This window comes from Sinohyriopsis cumingii, chromosome 5, assembly GCF_028554795.1.
Source record: "Sinohyriopsis cumingii isolate HCF-2022 chromosome 5, ASM2855479v2, whole genome shotgun sequence".
NCBI classification, from domain to species: Eukaryota; Metazoa; Mollusca; class Bivalvia; order Unionida; family Unionidae; genus Sinohyriopsis; species Sinohyriopsis cumingii.
In genome coordinates, this window is record NC_142965.1 from 84,149,712 (window position 1) to 84,171,419 (window position 21,708).

Below are 21,708 nucleotides of genomic sequence, written 5' to 3' on the forward strand. Positions count from 1 at the left end.
CTCCACTGCTGGTGCACCCCAATTGATCGTTTTCTGAGTTTCCGTCATGTTGAATAACTGTCGCATAGATTGACTGCACACAGGCGCTAGCGAATCTATATAGACCACGTGACGTCACAGACTGCTCTCTTCGGATTGGATGCGGGCTGACTGAATTTTGTAACGCGTGTTTTGATTGGTCAACAAACTCAATCCGTTTCAATCCTACCTCTACCTATAAATAAGCGCATTTCACTGCATTGATTCACCTGTTCTCGGCGCCTCAACGTGTGGACCGACGTACACTCTTCCACCCTTGTGTCAACGATGATGTTCCGGACGGACATACCCATGTATGTCCGATCCAACTGGACAGTTGTCCATAGGACAGACACCATTCTGTGGATACGTAGGATCTACGTAGAAAGACAAGCATGCCTCAAAAGAGTCCTGATTTACGGTCCTACAGTGAAACGCAGCCTAACGACAAGAAGAAGACCAATGCGGTGCCCCTTATGTTAATGGAGACATTAACATAAAACCAAAGGCCCTTTTCAGGGCCACTCCAATCTCTCGAAAAGAGATAGACTTTCAATTGCCTACCCCTTTTATTACTTTTTTTTATTTTTTTAAAATAGGGTCCCGACCCTGTTCCATTTTCCCTTGTCACTCAACAGTCCTAAACTCTATTCCCCATGTTCAATTCCCCTTGGCGCTCAACAGTCCCACGATTTATTCCCCATGTTAAATTCCCCTTGTCGCCAGGGTACAAACTTTTTTCTCTAATGTTAAATTTTCCATTGTCGCCAGGGTACAACCCCCTATTTTAACATTAAAGTTCCATTGTCGCTAAAGTATCCCCATTAACTACTATGCTATTATTCTTAAGGTATTTTTGCATCTTTTTTCCTTGTAACTTTTATTAGTGGAGGCTTCTTCGTTTTGAATGAGGTGCGACCGCATTTTAAGAATATTCTTCTGCCTCAATTTGAGAAGTAAATACTGCTTGATCCAAGTATTCTTTCGTCATAGTTTCAAGGCTGGTCGATAACGAATATTATTCTGTCTCAGTTTCATAGACTGGTCTATACCCTCCTTTTCCGTGCATTAGTCTCATAAAATATTGAATTACATTTGTTATAAGACTCAAACACCATGCCAGAGGCTTTTTGAGACCCAACGAATAATATGTATACCCACTTGACCCAAAACCTTTTTATATCCTTTGATGGTTCCTTCCTCACTAAATCTTCCCAGTTCGGGGTAGTTTAAGGTTTGCACAGAACGAGTCTTTGTTCATCTGGAACTGATTCTCTGATGGCTCGCTCCTCATGTTCTCCACGTCTTCCTCAACTCCAAATGTTTGCTCAAACCCGGCTGTGAGGTCTTCTCGTGTAGTTTATTGCGACTGCAACATATCTTTGACATTTTTGCGGCTTTCTATCTCATTACCAATCGATTCTAAGTGTTGCTGAGCAGCTTCAATTCTTATTCTGCCCCCTCGTCCATGACAACTGAAGAATATGCGTTGTTTGATATAGCCCGTATTTCGTTTCACGGTGATATACTTATCGACTCGCTCGAGGATAAGCTTAAACACTTCCTCAGATTTGTCATAGTCGTGCAGCATCTTAGAAATGTGGTGGAATAGTGTGCTAAGTGTTGTTCTGGGGAGGAGGCAGATATCTATCCCACAACGGTTTTGTTTTTAGCCTTCTATTGAAACCGCCAGCCTGTGATATTACCGGCCAAATAAACCAGCCCGTAGCCCAAAGCTGTTGTCTTAAAGGCAACCGCTATGAGGGTGACATAGAGACTTGATAAAATGCCAATCTCAGCCACAGTTGTGTCCACAGACACAGCCGTAAGTACAGTCTCAACGCCATCAACCGTTTTTCACTATGCACCTGTACTACTGTATAGAGTACGACAATATTTAGTCTCTGCATGTAAGGAAGTATCCATCTGGTGAGTGAGTTTGGTGTCAGATTCTTTGATCGTTCAGTCTCATTGTAAATCAGCATCTCATTCACGGAAATTCTGTCAGTGTCTTCGCTAAAATCCAATCACAACCCGTCTTCATCCTTTACAATTGTATCTGAAGTGGGATTGGATCAGGCGGAGCTCTAACGTTAGTTTCCATTGATCCTGGAATCACTTGATAGTTTTCATATGTGTGTTTTAGACTGTGACCTTCCAGACAAGACCTAATGTACGAGACTAGGTAAATATATCGATTACATTATATATTAGTATTTTAATTTACATATATATCTATTGCATAGACTGTTTTGCCCTCTGAGAATGAAGATGCGGTTTGTTCATGTAATTCCGGAATTGTATGGTAGTGCACTTATCATGTCGTCACAGTTTGGTTAAGAGGGGAAATCCCTTAGAAACTTTTATAGGAGGATCATGCTCGCGAAAGAAAACAAGACTGAAGGAGTGATTTGTGATGTGATTTGGATTTTTAACGTAGCTTTAACACTTTTTCAGTCATTTCGCTACGATGTCTGCAATGTAGCAGTTTATAGCGATGTCTAGCACTGGGGCATCATGCCGCAGACATGTAGCATGGTGTCCCACCCAGACACATTATCCTGACACCGGGCCGACCAGTCCTAACACTAACCTCTTAATGCTGAGCGCCAAGCGAGGCAGCTGTTAGTACCGTTTTTGTAAGTCTTTGGTATGACTTGGCCGGGGATCGAACCCACGACCTCCCGCATCCGAGGCGGACGCTCTAACCACTAGGCCACCGGAGCGGTTAGATTGAAGGAGAAGGAGATAGCAACGAAGAAGCTAGAGACAGAGGCGTGGGTGGAGAGAGAACAATGGAATTTAAAAAACAAGCTTTGAAGAAAGGAAGACAGAATTAGAGAAGCAAGCGAAGAAGAAGAAGATAGAATTGGAGAAGCAGCCAGAGAAGGAAGGGATAAGATGGATAGAGAAGCAGAAAGGTAAATAATAGATCAGGTAAGATAAGTTGAGGGAAGGAAGTTAGAGAGAGGGACATTAAACAAAGTTAGAGGCCATACAGTTAGAGGACAGGAATATGGAAAAAGAAAAGAAAATTTGTATTATCACAAGCTGAAGACGAACAGAAGACTTGGATTGAGATTTGCATAAGGCTGAAGGATATGTTACTGTCCAGAACTGGAGAAAGGATGATTAATCACTTCATCTAAGCGCGTTACTAAATGGTAAAGCGCTAGATGTGTATTCGCGTCTATCCGCTAACAATGAATCACGGCGCGCTAAGACAAGCACTACTAAAGAGATAGGAGATAACCAAGTAAGGTTTCTGCATGAAGTTGAAGTACAGCAAACCGAGAGGACCGAAACATTTACCCAGTTTGTTAAATTACGGCGCACTAAGAGAAGCACTGCTTAAGAGATAGGAGTTAACCAAGTAAGGGTTCTGCATGAAGTTAAATTACAGTAAACCGAGAAGGGTGAAACATTTACCCAGTTCATTAGTAGACTGGAAATGCTTTACGGCGGTGTGTTGAATGTGGTAAGATCGAACACATGTTCGAGGGTCTTACCGACATTTTACTTAGGGACCAACTTTTAACTACTTGTAGCCAGGAGTTTTATCTCCTTCTGAGGGAAAAATCCTTAACGAGTAAAACTCAGGATGCACCCAGAATGTGTTCTCGAGAGACAATATGGCTGGTAATCAATCTAAATAGTGGAGACCCAGAGAATCCGAGCAAACTAGTATTAATATGGATAGAAAGATGTTCTGAAAAGTGTGCAAATCGGAACTAGATCGCAGGCGCGAACGGTGAAACAGCCGCTAAGTTAAAATTTCAGGAAGCTATGAACAAGTCTTCGCATGATGCATTTATGCATGATCAGAGACATGACTTGTCCTTGAGCGTGACTGCGGAGAAAATAGTGTCCAGTACCATGATAAATTTTAAAGGTAAGTCAAGTCTTAAGGTTAACATTAGTAAATCATGGCGATTTTAAATAAGTATCCAGATGATGTATTTACAGGCAGACCAAGACATACAAGGGGTTAATAAAACAGAAAATAAACGAATGTACACCAGAGCTAATCAGAATTAGGAATATCCGAAACGCTTTAATGTGCTGGATACAATCGATGGAAAAGTAGGTAAGATGTTAGGCCTAATGGTGGTTGAACCTACCAACTAACACAAACTGTCTATACCATCGTGCACCAAAGAAATCCTTTACCTTAGGGCATTACTAGACTATGAAGATGCAAGAGACGTTAACATCACGCTGCAGAACCTTTGGACACGGAACATGCTAATTAAACAATGCATCATTGCTGACCATATCGAGATACAATAGTGGCCTCTGTGAACAGTGGGGCAATTGCTAACGCCCTCGATTTCACTATCTCAAACAGCTTCTTCTCATTTATCAACAGAAAAGGGCTGACGAGGAATACATTTGCCATGATAAAGCAGTGGAACAACTCAATGACGCGCAGGTCGCGAACCAATGTAAGTGCAGGGAGCATCTATGCTACATCAGAGAAACAAGACAGGACGAACAGGCGACCACACGGTTTTACCAAAACTTCGGTGAATCTGTTCTTCTTGATCTTGATTAGTTCGTTGCTACAACATAATTACACTATATCCAACTTATTCAATATTAATACTTCATGGGGTATAGTCTTAATCGCATTTTACAAGCCTTTGTTATATATATATATATATATATATATATATATATATATATATATATATATATATATATATATATATATATATATATATATCTGTGTGTGTGTGTGTTAACTCCTGGTACATGATTTTATCTGATTTTAATAATTTTTATTGATGCTTGTAATTTGTACAGAAGATCTTTAGTTAGTTTTGCCTGCGTATCCTGAATCTGTGAAGAGCATAGTATTGCATAGGATCTATAAAATGATGCTTACTTATGTGTGGACAATTATTAATAATAATCTTAATAATAAAAAGTAATTGGCGATTTTTCCCAATTTCTCATTGGCTGATGGGGTTTTCTAGACGAATTCTGTACCTTCCATTTGGCTGGTCTCGGTCACATGAATAGGCCAATTCGACGCAAAATGATTAGCGTATTCTGTCACGTGGGGTCTATTGCGAAATTAAGTCGTAATAGACAGTGAATATAAAGAGAAAATTGATCAATCACTTTCATTCCGATTTTGTAGTCATTCGCATTTCGTGTGTTATTGTTGTAAGTCTGCAGTTTTGTTTTATGTTGTAATTAGATACCATCTGAGGGGAAAAACATTTGTTTGGAGAGTTCAGCGGAAAAAGAAATCGATAATTATTTGGTCTATATACTATTCTTAAACTGTTATAAATTATTCGAAGGAATCCTGGAAATGCCATCTTTTCATTCATTTAGGATTTTCATAGACCTTTATACGGATTAGTTCGGCTTCACTTGAAAATCTTTGAATTCCTCCTTCATTTTCATTTATAACCTTGATAATTAAATTGTTTGTTCAGCTTTACAAAATATGTTTGTTTTGTTTTTTATATTACTTAATTTGTGACTATAGAATTGTAGCACTTTGCTGATCGCTGTTGGATTCCTTTAAAATTTCGTTAATGAAACATGGGAATGGGGGTTCCGGCTACACAAGCATATTCTAAAATAGGTCTTTCTAAACCTTTGATTGATAGTTCGATGGCATTTTCTTATGCACGATTGTAGTTTTCGTCATAATAGACTTAAAGTGCTATTTGCTTCGATGCATAAGTATCGAGTTTAAAAGTTATATTCAAATCACTAATGATTGTGACCCCTAAATATTTTATTTCATTAGGGGTTTCAAGGGCAATGAATATGACCTGCTGGTTTTATAGCATTTCTTTCTTGTTAATTATATGGTTTAGGTTAGAATCGCAAGCCTCTGCGTCCTTGTTGACTAATATCATTTTGGAGTATCTTAATATCCAACTCCGTTTGAATGCTGTGTAGCAGATGCAGTCATGTGCAAAGAGGAGAATTTCCAGGTCAGTTTCAATCATGATGTCACTGATGTACAAGAAGAAGATCACTGGTCCAAGTACAGTGCCTAGAGGAACTCCAGAAGCTATTTCGAACCAACCAGATTTGGAGCCATTTACCACCAACAACTTCTTTCAGAAATATAATAAAGAGTTCATTCTCTTTAGCGTTTTGCTGACAATTCTATTATGAAATAGTTCACGGGGACAGTGTCAAGAGCTTGTACAAAGTCTAATTTAAAACTGTTTATTCGGTCAGCTTTATTTAAATATTTAGCACAATCATCAATAACACGACACAGTTATATTTCGTGTCTAAATTCCGAAAGGAAAGCCGTTTATTAGATTTCATAAAAATGTCATCCAAGTTCGTCACGGCGTTAGAAAAAATATAATGGGCAAGTGCATTTGCAAAGAAGATTGGTGAGTGACACTGGCCGGTAATTACTAGCCTTTGGAAGATCACTGTTTTGAATAGTGGACATATATTTGCCAGAGAATAATCATTTTGTGTGTTGCAAATGTCACAAGATTATTGAAAAAGTGCGTAAGCACTTGTGCAAGCTAAGAATGTATTTTCTTTAGTAGCTTTGGTTACATATCATCCGGACCTCAAGCTTTTTGATGGTTTGAGACCAAGTAGCAAATGTTGAACTCCTTAAAACGTTACTACTAAATTATGTATGTTTAGTACTTTTGGAAATATACATAGTGAGGCCATATCGCTAAAGTGTGTAATATACTGCATCACTGTGTGTTCAATTATTCATTCTTCTCTGTATATGCTTCTACTAATATGGTATCTGTCGTACGAGAAGGAATGACCTGTGAGTCTTTTTTGTTGGCGATTGATCTATTTCCATTTATGTTTTGAAGTCTGAGGTTAGGTTTCCAGTTATGGTGCTGACATAACTGTTATCTGAGTTTTTAAGATTGTCTTTGTTTTCAGTTTTTTAACTGTTTGTATTTTATTGTTAACTTTTCGTTGTCGTTGTGCTTTACTTTAGCTTGAGTTTTGTTTCTTCTTCGAACTAGTTTCTAATGTCTGCAATATAGGTCAACGACACAAATGACCAACTCAGTTTTTAGGGAAACTCTTTATAATCTGTTGTAGTTAAACATGTATATTTCTATTGGAAATTTGTTCGTGCTAGAGAGGAAGCAGGCATTGGGCATGAGCCAAAACTTTCCGACGTTTACGCATTCTTGCTCGAGCAGCAAAGATATGAAATAAGTTTGTTTGTCACTGCCTCGCTGCCTCTAGCTCTGCGGTCTATACGTGTTTCATGCTGATAAGCGCAGACATGTTTTGAGCTAGGAAATTGTTTTGCATAGTATTACCTATTGGAACGACAAACCATGGAACAACAAAATGCAGTGGATACTAAGCTTACGGCAATATACTACAACCCGCATAGTTACTGGAAGGGCGTGACAGCAGTCAAAAAGCTGGCAGAAGTCACTAAAGTTTCCAAAGATATTTTTATGGCGTAGCTCAAGGAGTTGGTCATGAGAAAGATTTACCAACACTGAGAAAAATGGCTTGTATTCAATTTGATTTTTCAGTACCGCACGATAAGGTTGGGTGATACAATTACATAGACTCGCTAACTTTGGTTGATGTCGAAGGCCGTTACAAGGAGGCGTAACACCCGATCCCAAAGGAGGTTCCTAACGATAAAAACACATCGAAACGTATCTACAAGCTATAGTCACTAAAGTGGTTGAAACTGCTACAGGTATATCCCAGTCATGAGTTTATTGGTTCTGTTTCGCAGCTCTTGGCCAATCGCAACGTATAGTTGGAATGTTGCGAAGCTATAGTCCACCGTGAGCAGGACCATATGCTTGCACTGTTATGCTGTCAGGAACTATCAATTATTTATTGTACAGCGAGCTCAAGTTCGTCATGTGTATGAGTTATATTCCCATTTTGTGATGATGGCTTCGGCTTGCGATCATAGTATGGCAAAACAGTTTTATTTTTTAGGCACTCCAGGTAGAGGCAATGCCTGAGGTCGGTTTATTCAACCATTCTTGAAATACCTTTGGCCTTGTGGATCTCTACTTGTATCGCAAACAAAATGCAGTACAACATGGGGCGGAGGACGGCGAACTCAGGTATTGTTTGGCAAGCGCACGCATCTTTAAACTTCCGTACAATCTTCTAGTTGGCTACAATCTAGAATGGGTGATCATGTGGGTATTCTTTCGTATTATAGGGCATAACATCTTCTGCCATGTCACAATATGCAAAGGTAGTCTCAGTCTGCAGCAGTTGGTTGCTTGTGTACGTGTATAGCAGGGCATCATTGTTTCCATACCTGGGATCCATGAGTGCTGTAGTAATGGGTTGTGAAAGCCATTATTTCCAGCGAGGTTTCTCAAAACTCCGCGAACACTTCGGCCAGCAGAAGCACGTCAGTTCGCAAGCAGTTATGGTAGTCTCCAAGACTTACGTGGATACCCTTTTTGAAATGTCAGTGCTACTTAGCAGACGGTAGAGTATCTGTTTTGCTGGGAGTATGTCTTGTTCAAAATTGTCCTAGCTGCTCTTGTATTTGTATTGGTAGACGCTCTTGCGAAACAGAAGCCGTGTGCGACACTGTGGGTCGAAACGCCTCCTAAGGCTCTTTTGGCAAGCACTTCTCAAGGCTGCTGTTCGTAAACTAGCGGCTGTAAATAATCAGCAGCTACACAAATTAGAACGTCTCGGAATGGCGCTTATGTTACCGTCGACGTTGTTTCTGACGGGTTCCATATTTATGTGGCCAGCATAGTCGCGTATATTATGAACCACAATATGCATCATTATTTTGTCTGTCTCGATGTGCAGCTTGAGATTCCAACCTCGATGGCCAGCTCCGCAGTATTTTTCGATACTATGGCATTGGTCTCGTACAAAGATGTGGTCATGTTACTTGCCGCAGACGTTGCCGTCACTGCCCTTCATATGAACCTCTTTACCGTCATTACTCAAAATATTCTCTGCTGAATTTCGGAATACCTCTCTTATCTCTGCTAGCTCACGTTCATGGCTCTGGATTAAATTTGCGACAGACACATTACTACGGTATAAGATTGGTTACTTGTATACTCCATCACAGTGTTTGATTATATAGCAAACACCACATGGGACCTAGTCAGCAATTTGTTGCTTGCATCTTTTGAGAGCTTCAAGGTCCAAATAGATGATGTATGGAATACAAATCTGGCGGAAATAGTTCTGGTAGTATCGGGTCGCGCTGCCTTCCTTCGGCTGGAACACTCGCTGTGGCTTTTCGGTTACATCGTGGCAGTCCTTTGTGTGGCATTCTAATACGTCGTTCAGACTAAAGATGTGGTAGAAGCGGCGGCAGACATACTTTCTATGATCAGTTTGTTGTGGTTGTGTTGCTTTTTTAATCAAAACATATTACTTTTTAGCAGTCCGTCTTTTTCACATTTAATAACAGACCGCTGTGGCATTCATATTGGCGTTGAAATTTAGTTCCGCCCTCAAAATTGGCGATACTGCGATACAACAGTGTCAGGCACTTCATAGCTGGCAAATATCCACCCAGACCACTCGCACGTGTACTTTGAAATGAACTTCAGTATTACATCATTAGTTTGGTCACCCAGCTAAACAGTTCAACGACAGAGTTGGTAGGAAAACAAGCCGTCACTTTTGTCCTTTCCATCTTAGCTTCTTTACTGTATGTTTTTCTCCAGTTCTCCGATTAGGACTAGGCTAAAACTTCAGGGAATCAATGTTTTTAAACTAATCAGAAACGATAGTTTGTGCTTCTGGTGCCACAGCTTTATGAAATGATAAGATATCTGTTTCGAGCTGATGCTCTTTATAACGCCATTCTACCCTCCTGCTGAATAACGTCAAGTTGTTGCCATAACCTCCCGATCGGTCGTGGTGCTGAAATATATATCTGCGGCTATCAGGATAGAATAAAGGAATACACCTCGAGATTACTATTAAGTGCTTCATCTGTTAACGCAACATGTTCCTATTCTGGCACCGCCCTATTGTCTGGGATTAAGTTGGAACTGGTCGCTATCTCCGTGTCGATCGTCTGGTTGCCGAAACTGGTTTAATATTCTATTTTGTATATAGCGAGACCAGCGTTATATTTACTTAGCGATATCTTTAACTTCTTAAGCAGCTCACTCACATGTGGAATATCATGCGTGGCGCATTTCGGTGCCCACTTCATTTATATATATATATATATATATATATATATATATATATATATATATATATATATATATATATATATATATATATATATATATATATATATATATATATATATATATATATATATATATATATATATATATATATATATATTATTTTATGTTCTCGATAAAAATTTATATATATACCCTAGGAATCCAATAGATATTTTTTCATCTTGGCTGAAGCTTGCAAATAACATTCTTAAAATGTTTCCTTCTTGCCCTGTTTCTACTCTCTTCATCTCTCTCGCTCTGTAATTGCCACTCCACCCCGCGCATATCCTATCATTTATCCATGTTTCAGCATATACATGACACAATACTCACCAACAGTTTTTTTCACAAGCCTCTTTGCCTCTCAGCTACACCAAACCACGATTGTTTTCGCATCGGAACATAATGTTATACCATTTCACCAAATGTCTTTAAATAAAAGTTTGATATGCTAGAAATACCTTGATGCCCCATCCCCCACCTTTCTGGGTGTGTGGGTTGTGTTGAGAGCAAGCGCTTATTAAGGGGTGGATAAAATAGCTTAAATTAGCCATTTTACATAAACAACCGTTTCATACCATACCCCTACTACTGTAGCAAAGTTTGACAAATAAAAAATTATTCTGCAACAAAGGAAAATGAAATGAAAGCAAAAATGTGATACATGTTTCAATGAGACTTGCAAAGAAAAGCCCTGTTTCAAGCCAGAGGAACACTGTGTCTCGAGAATCATGAAAGATGGAAGATTATTATAAATAAATGCTGTCATCAAAAGCATGAAAAGCATGAATACGTCTTCGTTTTATTAAATTTCTTAATATTCCACAATAAACAAATCTAGCTTAGAGGTATAAGCTTGTGTGATTAAGGAATATATTTAATATGATTTAATAATTTAATAATTACCTTATACATCAAGACGTACGCACTCTTTACTCCATATTGTTCAACACCGATATTGTGGTTTTGTACATGTACTTTATGAAAATAATGCATTACTCTCTATATTCAAAACATATTCAAAACTTCGCCAAAGATCTGCTGAATACTACATCACTCCTAAGCCTACTCTTGAAAATCATATCACCACTTGTGGAAACTATTATTCCATAAAAGTAATTTATTCTTGTGGAAACAATTTGGTTCGTAAGATTAGCCTAATCTTTTAAATCTCGTCTGATTACAAAATTTATTAAATATAAAGTAATTTGTACATTAATAAAAACTATTGTCAGTTACAATATTAATTACGTAGTCCAGTAGTAAAAAAGACATATACCTGGAATAAAATACAAATGATTAGTGAAAATGGCATACAACACACACACACACACACACACACACATTTGAAAAATATTAGTAAGCTAAAGAAAAAGAAATTCCAAAACTTGTACGTATTTCTTTGTCTTCAAATTATGTTGTTACGAGTGACAAGAATATACAGGGCTGGTGACTCTACCCGTCAACATCCATACAACAAGTTCCTCTTCCCCATAAGAAATTTCTCAACCATGAGACTGAAATCTCTACAGTTGCGACGGTTATTTGTCTTGTTGTCTCAGCCCTGTTGTCTCAATCACGGCGTTTACTCGTTGGTCACAGAATATGTTGAACTACTTTTGAAGGGAAGCGACCCTTGTAATCTTCTGCTGTGCATGATGGAATTCTTTAGCAAGGAACCACTCATGTTTTAAAGAAATGATCTAAATATTTTGAAACAGCGAAACGAATAACTTCAGAAGAAAAAATAAAATAAAAAAATAGACAGCAATGAAACAAAGAAGAAATAAATCGACTGTAGGCCATGCACGTTCTTTTTTAGCATATACTATACAGAACATGGTTTTTCAGCATGTGATTTACATAGGATCAGTAGTATAGTGGGTCGGTATAGCCTCAATGGAAAACCCAGTCAACAAGGTCGTGGTTCTCTATAGCCTCAAAGTAAATTTAACATGGGAATATCGTGGGGCTGTATAGCCTCAAGGGAAATTTAACATGGGGGAATATTGGGTTTTACAGCGTCATGGGAAAGTGGGGTTGTTGTATATGCATAACAGAAATGGAACAGGTGAGGTGACGTCACGGTACGGGACATCAGTTGCAATGTAGCAAGGGGCTGACCTCAATCGGACCAAATAGCGGGAAGAAACCTAGAACAATTGGCGGGATATATACATATATAACACAAAGACCATACAGATAGGGATGGAGGAACATTAATCTATCACACAAACAACTATATAACCGACTAAAAAAGAAAATATACTATTTACAAATCCCAAAATATACTATCAAAACACGGAAAGGAGAAAAAACCACAGTATATACTATCTACACAAACTTACACTAACTCCCAAATTATACTATCCACATACGGGAAGAAGAAAAAAATTATTATATACTATCCACAAACCCAAAAATATACTATCCACACACCAGAAGGAGAAAAAAGAAACAAAAAATCTACTATCCATATAATGGAAGAAGAAGAAAAACTATGATATACTATCCACAAACCCAAAAACATAATAGCCACACACGTTAAGAAGAAAAAAAAAACAACCCGAAAATCTACTATCCACATACTGGAAGAAGAAAAACTATTATATACTATCCACAAACCCAAAAATGTACTACCCACACACGAGAAGGGGAAGGAAAAAAAACAAGCCCCAAATGCTACGATCCACATACGGGAAGAAGAAAAACTATTATATACTATCCACACAAACGTACGCAAATTCATACAAACACACACTCTACTATGCACACGAACCAACGCTCTCACACACACACATGCAAACACATACACTATTACATCAGGAAAGGAGTGAGTGTTTATAATCACACTACTCCACATACACACAAATTGGCAACTTCAATAGTCTCTTTTCTAGAAATTTGGTTAGCCTTGAAAAGGGCTGTTCTTTTGAACTTCAGATGCATCTGGCTAATGGTTACACCTCCCAGGTCGGGCGCCACAGATACAATGTCGGCTCCAATCTTGCTCACAACTCACAGTTGTTCTTGGGAGTGCAGACAGGGCTTGAGTGGCTTCACTCTCAAACTCCTCCGTTCGAGGGATAGTGAAGATTTGTTCCCTCTGTCTTCTTCTTCTATGCCACACCCGGGGATGCTGTCATTGTAGTGGCTTCCGCTGTCTCTTCAGTTCCACCTCCCAGTTTTCTATCTGGGGACAGCTGCTCTTGGTACTTCTACTGGTAGTAGTGGCTGTTGTTGTTGACGTTGTTGTTATGGTTGTGGTGGTGCTGCCTGTGGAGGTGTCCTCGCCATCGCAATGACATCACAGCTCTGTCTTAGCATCAGATGTGGATAGATAGTTTATCCTCCTCTTCTTCACGTGTGGGACTTTCCTGGATTGCCTCCATAGCAGCTCATCTGAAGACGTATGGCATATTCCAGATGCATCTGGAGTTCAAGAAGCTTGGTTAGTCTGCTGATCATTTTTTCACAGTTGATGGATCAACAATGGGTAACCAGACTGACGAGTGCTCCCTTTTATATTTGTCAAGCACGGACGTGAAGGAAAACATCCCCTGATACCAAAACCTACAAGACCCATATCATCACCCAAAATGAAACATGGAACGCGCGGACCTAAAAGAAACACTCATTCACTTTTTACTTACAAACACTAACAACAATCACAAACACATGATATTATTTTTTGACAAGCTATGGAAACGAGGTGCTTATAGACACATTTCTATTTTTGTTGTTGACATAAAACAAAGAAATGAAATGCTTATAGACACACTTCAATTTTTTGAACTTACATACAATTGGCAATTGAACTAATATGACTTTTCTAGAGTATTGTGGTAGCCCTGAAAAAGGCAGCTTTTTTGTAGACAGGGAGTTATGGCAATCTTTTATCGACTAAGATTACGTCCCCGTCTTGCGACAGACTTTCCCACAGGATAGGGTCTGCTACTTCAGAAAGACAAGGAAAACTCATTCGTGTCTAAACGGCACTGTACAAATCCTCTGTCCGGTTGTTGCTGCTGCTGTTCTCTCTGCTCTATCCGCTTCTGTAGTCCGTATTTATCCGTCCATTCTTCTTTATCTTTTTTGGTTTCCTCTCTGAAGAGCTCTTCTATCGTGTCTTGGGTCGATATCAGCATTCTGACATTCTCTATCTCTTCAGGCTTCGGTATCAGACTTTGCCTGATACAGTGTAAATTCACGTCTGAATTGCCAAGTGTTTGGCAAAATAGGAAAAACAATGTTCTTGTTCTTGCTATCTTGACTTTATTACTATGTCCTCTTTGTCTTTGCCTTGGAAATCTTCTTCCACGGTATCCTCCAATTCCATTTCCATAGATTATCCACTATTCATAGAAGGATTAATGACTTCCATAGTTCCTAATATTCTAGCATGAGTTCTCTCAAACTGTTGATTTCTATGGTATTATCGAATTCGGCAAACAGGATGACGGTCACTGTGTTGTTTACTGGTATTGGCTTTGCAAAGTGAAGTTCCACACGGTTCTGGCCGGATTTTATAGGGTGGAAATGTTCCTCGTCGCTGCCTTGGTCTGGGGTGAAATGAAAGACCCACAAAGTATACCTTTCTGCATAATCATCGTACTACGTAATACCGTGACTGGTGTTGGTTCCTAACTGTCCCGCGCTTCGTACAGTGACAAGAACAATCTCAAGTAATTCTTCTTCTCGTCACTAAAGTCAGACTGACTTCGATCTTGGACGCATTGTAGTGCTGAAACTCAAAAGGATTGTCCTCGAAGACTCCATTGAAGGCTGTATTTGTGACGATGCCAATGATGAGATGTTTGGGTAACTGCCCTTGGAGCAGATGATCTTCGATCATGGATTGATGTTCAGCGGGAATGGTAAAGGTTTTCACTTCCACGCGTCGTATCGGATGCTTGGCGGTCGTTCTGCTCAAAGTGTGACTGATATCGTTTCCAACATTAGGTAACACTTTCATGTGTCACACGTAGAGACTGGCTTCTTGGATACTGATTTTGTAATAGACATCATCACCTATCAAATGGAAAGCGGCACTGATACGATTCAGTCTCAGGCGGACATCCGCTTCATTCAGCAAATACTTCTCTTGCAACCACATGTTTAAATGCAAACGATCCATCAGTTCTAAATTTTTATTGGGTCCTTTGATTTTGTTTCTGTAATAAAATCGGCATCGTCAAAACTGCCTGCCGTATCAGATTTCCATACCACGCAAGCATACAGATGGGTTTTCTTGGCTTCTTTTCCACCGGACGAAACCATGTCCTTGCTGTTGAGCGACTCATCTGTACATTGGATACATGACTTACAGCTCGTTAGAGAATCGTTTTCGAAAATGGAATATCACTGTGACTTTTCCTTTGGAGAATGGAATATTTTGTCCCAGGTCTCTTTTTATAGTAATATTGACAGTATCGAAATACTACTTACTGACGGGTAAATAGTGAGGATGTACAAATTCGCAGTGAATGTGATAGCTATTTCCACCTTCCTGGTGACTGGCTGTGGAAGAATCCACTTTGAAAGGAATGACACGCAGTAACGGCACGGAGGTGTGTCCCACCACGTTGTTCTCCACCACTTCGGAGTACACAAAGATCAAATTGAGTCCTACGTTCAGTTCTACAGGGGATCAAAAGCCCTGTAAAACTCCATATTACTGTTGATCCTCGGGCTCAGATTCTGTGCTATCACTGGACGCAAGATTCCAGTTGTTCCCGTTTAAGAAGTATTTCAGGGAAGGAGTGGGAAGAAGGTAACCGATGCAACTTCTCAGTAAAAAAATAGTCCACAATTGTTTGTCTCCTTGTTGCAAACTCAAATTGGTGATAGCCGCACCGATGACACAATACACCACAAAGATCTGGCACACGTTCTCAACACCACAACAACAACGGCTACTTTTGTAGATCCTGCAGAGAAGAACTGAATGAAAGAGTGGTAAAGGTAGCTGCGGCTGTGTGGAAGGGCATGATGATCACTTCTTTTTAGCGTCTATGACTTGCGAAGCCTCGATCCTAATCAAAACTGGGAGGCTATCGGTTCAGAAATTTGGTGCCTTTGTCGGTTTGCCTTCGAAGAGGGTGCCGACCTTTTAGTTTCAACACCAGTTTCAGGGCACGCACTAAGTCACTACTCGATTTCAAAGTGAATGGTACAACCAAGACAAATTTGGAAAATACGTCGGTGACACAAAACGAATATTTGTAGCCACGATTGTAGTTAGCCAAATGTGAGACATCGGTTAAAACAGCTTGTCATTGAAGATCGATGCCCTCCACTCGGGTGAGACTTCTGGAAGTTTTCATTGAATGGGTTTTTGTAAAGTGTACCTGGCTTGTTCTTGTAACCATTCTAGCACATGAGGTAAACGGAGACTTTTCAGACGGGTTTTGGGAGTATGATACTATTGCTGAACTCCTCCGTAACCTGCAGGATGGGGTGTATCGTATTAAATTCTGGCTAACACCTTCTCCATTTTGTAATAAGTCAACCACTCTTCGCTGATGCTAATTTGGATGGGGCGAAATGATGGTTTGGAAACGGCTTTACATGTCCGATTTGCCACTGGAATAGAAGTCGAGGGTTGTGGTGGTGGTGGAAGTGGAAATGGGATTGCTTTGGTCTTCTTTTCGTTTTTCATTTCTGGTTTCCCTTCTTTCCTTAAAACTTCTGTCGAAGGAGGAGTTTAAATCATCTTTTTAACCCAAGCTTTAAGTTCTACTCGTTGGGGAGTGGGAGAAAGGGTCTACAAGGCCTACAAATCTTGCTAGGAATGGGAACTGCTGATGGTGTTTGAAAGACTTCTCGTACTTCTTCCTCAGGCATTCGTGGCTCTGCTTGTGTCTTAACCTCTGGTGGTGGTGAAGGGCTTTTCATCAGGGTCTTAAAAGCTAGAGCAGAGTGGAAAGAGCTGTTTCTTCTAAAGCTTTCTGATGAAAGAGTTGCAGTCGTTAAAATAGTTGACCGTACTTTTGCGATTTTTCCGTTTTCGACAAATCGTTGCGATCCATCAACGATTGCAATTCGTGTTGTAACTGGGGCATTTCCGTCAAATAAGGATTGGGAGGCAAATACGGGGTCCGTTGTTCTTGCCAACGATGGAATTCCATCCATCGTTTGTAAGGCACTGAAGTCAGTTTTGTCATTCCATTGGATTTCAAGGGTTATGTCTGAGATCTTTTGACTCTAGAGGTCACTATTATCTTCCCGGAAGCATGGGTAAAACACTGCCCAGGAGTCTCAACGTAGGTCCTACTATTGCTTTGGTAAGAATTAATAATAATAATAATAATAATAATAATAATAATAATAATAATAATAATAATAATAATGAGGACTTTGCATAGCGCCTAATCTTTAGAAGCTCTAAGCACTTTACAACATTAGACAACACCAATAAGACTAAAAAACATATATAATGATATGATTACAAACACAAACACCATGAAATTAGAAAATATATAAAAAAAACATGCTGGGAATATTTAACGTAGTAAACATTATTAGGTCTTTAAGTTTGTTTTTGCAGTCGAAATAAGTGAGTTTTGAGTTTTTAATGTGATCACTGTGTCTGTGTCTAAGTTCAGTGGGCAATTCATTCCACGTTGCTAGGCCCTGGTATGCAAAAGAACGCTGTCTATATGACTTCGTTTTCATAGTGGGAATAATGAGTTTTATCATCATTCATCTGCAGCTTGTTACATGTCATCCATGATTTCACATCAGAAATGCACCTCTCTACACCTTGGATGGTAGCATCAACTTCAGCTGGGTGGCTAGATTTGTATATTTAGGTGTCATCAGCCTACAACTGTTGAGACACTGGATGATGATCTATGACACTTGAGAGTGGCTGAGTGTATAGAATGAAGAGAACAGGTCCAAGAACAGACCACAGGTCCAAGAACAGACCTCTGTGGAATACCACAACATAGGTCAACTGAGCTGGAGTGTATTCCATTTGCAGACACAATTTGTGTCCTGGTGACCAAGTAGGACTTGAACCACAGCAAGGCTGTATCATGAATGCCAAATACATGCTGGAGACGGTGAAGTAATAAAGCATGGTCTATTGTATCAATTTTTTTTTAATTCTAAAAGATTAATTTATTTCTCTGGAAATATTTTTGTGCTTATACAGAATTCTTGACCCAAGACATTTCTTACAATTTTTATTTGGATTTCTAAAACCGGAGTATTATTTATTGTGTTTCTAGATGGAACTGTAGACAACAAAATTGAACAGGATACAGCATACAACATCGCCTTCCATCTTGGGTTCTTCGTCGGGACTCGAACTTGAAATCATTAGAACATTTAAATATTAGGACTTTTAAAATTTTATTCGTGGATTATTCTTGGATTATTTTTGGATTTGATTGTTAAAATGGTAAGTTCTTATTTTTTCCGTTTTTATAGTAATGTTCCAGGTAAATAAATTATTTTGTTATATTTTTCAAAGCTTATTGTTTTCACTCCTTCTTGTGTTGCCATTTATTCGAGCCTAAACACGTAACATAAGAAATTCTTCTTTCTGCTTCTCTTTATAATCCTTCATTTGTGGTAAAGAAAGAGAAGGTGGCGAAGGTACTGGTATGGGAACAAATTCTTGCGAAGAAGAAAGAAAATCGACTAAATCCCAAATAAAATCGGTCTCTTCTGAAAGTAAGACTGTGTTCACTTTGGTTGCCGCTGCTATGCCATCGCTTCTCTTCTCCACGGCCGGTGCACCCCAATTCATCGTCTTCTTAGGTTCCGTCATGTTTGAGAACTCTGTCGCATGGATTCATTGAGCACAGACGCTAGCACATCTATAAATGGGATGTGACGTCACAGCCATCTCTCTTCGGAGTGGACGACAGACCCCGCACTGTGACTGAATTTTGTAAAGCTTGTTTGCATTGGTGAAAAAACTCAGTCCGTTTCGATCAGCTCTTCCACTATAAATAATCGCGGTTCATTTTATTCCTTCACGTGTTCTCGTCACATGATGTGGACTAATGTTGAATCATCTACTCTCGTATCGTCGATGCTGTTCCGTACGGACTTACCCATGTATATCAAGTCATCAAGGACAATCATCTAGATCACCGATACGGGCGTTTGGAAAAGAAGAATTTAGGTGGAGAGACAATGCTGTTTGAAGAGAGTCCTCATCTACGGTCGAGAAGTCAGAAGAAGTTTGAGGAAGAGAAGATGACCTATGCGATGTCCTCTATGTTAACGGAATGATGTTAACATAAAGACCAAATGTCCTTTTCAGGGCCACTCATATGCCTCGAAAAGATTTGCTTTCTTGTCGAAATTTTTTTTAGTCAGCGGTATAGTTGTTTGTGTGATAGATTAATGTTCATCCATCTATGTCTGTATATTGTATGTGTTATATATGTCTATGTCTCGCCAAGTGTTCTAGGTGTTTTCCCGCTCTGTTCCATTTCTGTTATCCCTATACAACAACACCACTTTCCCTTGACACTATACAACCCCAATATTCCCCATGTTAAATTTCCCTTGAGGCTATACAGCCCCACGACCTTTTTGACTGGGTTTTCCATTGAGGCTATACAGCCTCACTATACTATTAGGATCCGGTATTTATAGGTCCAAATATCAGGGAAGTAAAACCACGAAATAAATTCACATCGGAGCCCACATAGCCGGTCTGTCTGGGCTATAGTGGTAATGAGGTAATTTCTAAAAATAGTTTGGCGGTTTTTCCATTTTCTTTGTTCTTTTCGATTTTAATACTGGGCGAAGAGCTGATCTTTTACCAAGGTAAGTCATCATTTTGTTTTGAGACATTTGCCCCAGTAATCGACCTAAGTTTTATAAGTTGCCATTTCTTCGTAATGTCATAGAAAATTTGATAAAGATCATTCTCTTTGTTTGCATTCGTGTTTCTTCTAATTAATTTGGACAATATCTGACAATGAATTCATAAGATCCTTTGATATGTTACATATATAGTCTTATATTCTGATGTCTTAAAGAGACAGAAATCAGTGAAGTGAACGCCATTTGTGTCAGCTGTTTTATGACCTAATTGCATAACTTTTCATACAGTTTACATTTGCAGTCAGGATCATACAATTTAAATATGTTCATGCAAGATATTTTGACGAAATCACACACACTTTACCTAAATCATATACACGATTAGTATGACCCTAAATAAAAGAAATCGGTTTGTTGAATTGTACATGGAGTACTTTCATGTCCAGTGTAATTGAAAATCCCAGTACATATGTAGTATAGTCTTCCCCAAAATAGTCTTCCCATACACTTAGATTTGGAACATTTAAAATATTATTTTAATACATGCTCTTGCCCTTAACTAATATCACCTTAAAACAGAGAGAGAGAGAGAGTCGCGCTCCCAGGCAATCTGATATGAGAAAGCAGTGCTATCCTAAACCACTTTCTACTGTGTAATGGACGGCATCGGCGTTTTGTAATGACAAGATAAATATCTATTTCATCCTGTTGTTTTGCAGTGCAGTTTTTGTTTGACATCATTTCTAATTTTATCATTTGTACATCCAAGTTGACAACCTGCTTTCATATTACAGTCCAAAGTCCCTTTTACAAAGGTCACCTTTCCTCAAAAGCTGCCTCATATATCACAGTTGGTTCTGCCGATTGTCTCCTGCTGGTCTCCTATATCCTCTTATCATCCAGCTAAAATTACATCAATTTCAGTTTTTTCCTCAAACACTACATGCACTTTAATGTTCATGCTTTTTTGGGGGGACAATAAACACTCCTACAATAAGAGAATGTTCCATAGCATCGATCATGAGATGTCCAAGTCTCATAACACTGAATAAAAGGGTCCAAGTTCCCCCAAAGTTCTATGACACTGAACATGGGAAAGATGGGTCCATGTTCCCAAACGTTCAATATCAAGTTGTAAATGAGAAAAAAGTTGAAGTTTAAAGTTCTTACAGATCTAATTTTGATAAGTACTAATACTTTTTGTCACAACTCTTAATAGATTTTAACCTATTTCTGTATTTGCATGGCTCTGTATAGCGTGAAAATTATACCTCATAGACATAAGAATTAAACAAGAGTGACATAAAGCACGTGGAGCTCATTTAATGTGTCCAACTGATGTTTCGTGCTTGGAAACAAACCTACCTTTCTTTAATTTACACAGGAAAATATGGTAAACGTAACAAACACTGTATATTGATATGACATAAGGGAAAATCCACTCATATGATGAGAATGCTCAGACAGAAATTAGGCAGAGCGTTGTTTCTACAGACGAAATGTACCTCTTTTGAGTCAGATAGTCCTGAAATAGAATCTCTCTCCTCCAACCCCTGTCCTTGGTAAAGACAGAAAGACGTAAACGAGGCTTGCTTCAATCACATCACGTGTGTTGGAAAGTCCGTTTTTCGCAAGAGTAGATTAAATGATTAAACAATAACTTAAGTAATGTCGGAATCTGGTTCTGTTTTGTTTTGTACTGTCTAGC

At 39.0% G+C, this 21,708-nt stretch overlaps 1 protein-coding gene across 1 annotated transcript in view; it reads left to right on the plus strand.

The window, feature by feature from the left end:
• The first annotated feature begins 19,946 nt into the window (after positions 1–19,946).
• The window catches only part of LOC149799646 (serine/threonine-protein kinase TBK1-like), a 167,544-nt gene continuing 165,782 nt past the window's right edge, over positions 19,947–21,708 (plus strand). The window contains exon 1 of the mRNA XM_089958989.1: positions 19,947–20,000. The gene's annotated coding sequence lies outside the window, so the exon portion shown is untranslated. The remainder of the gene's footprint in view (positions 20,001–21,708) is intronic.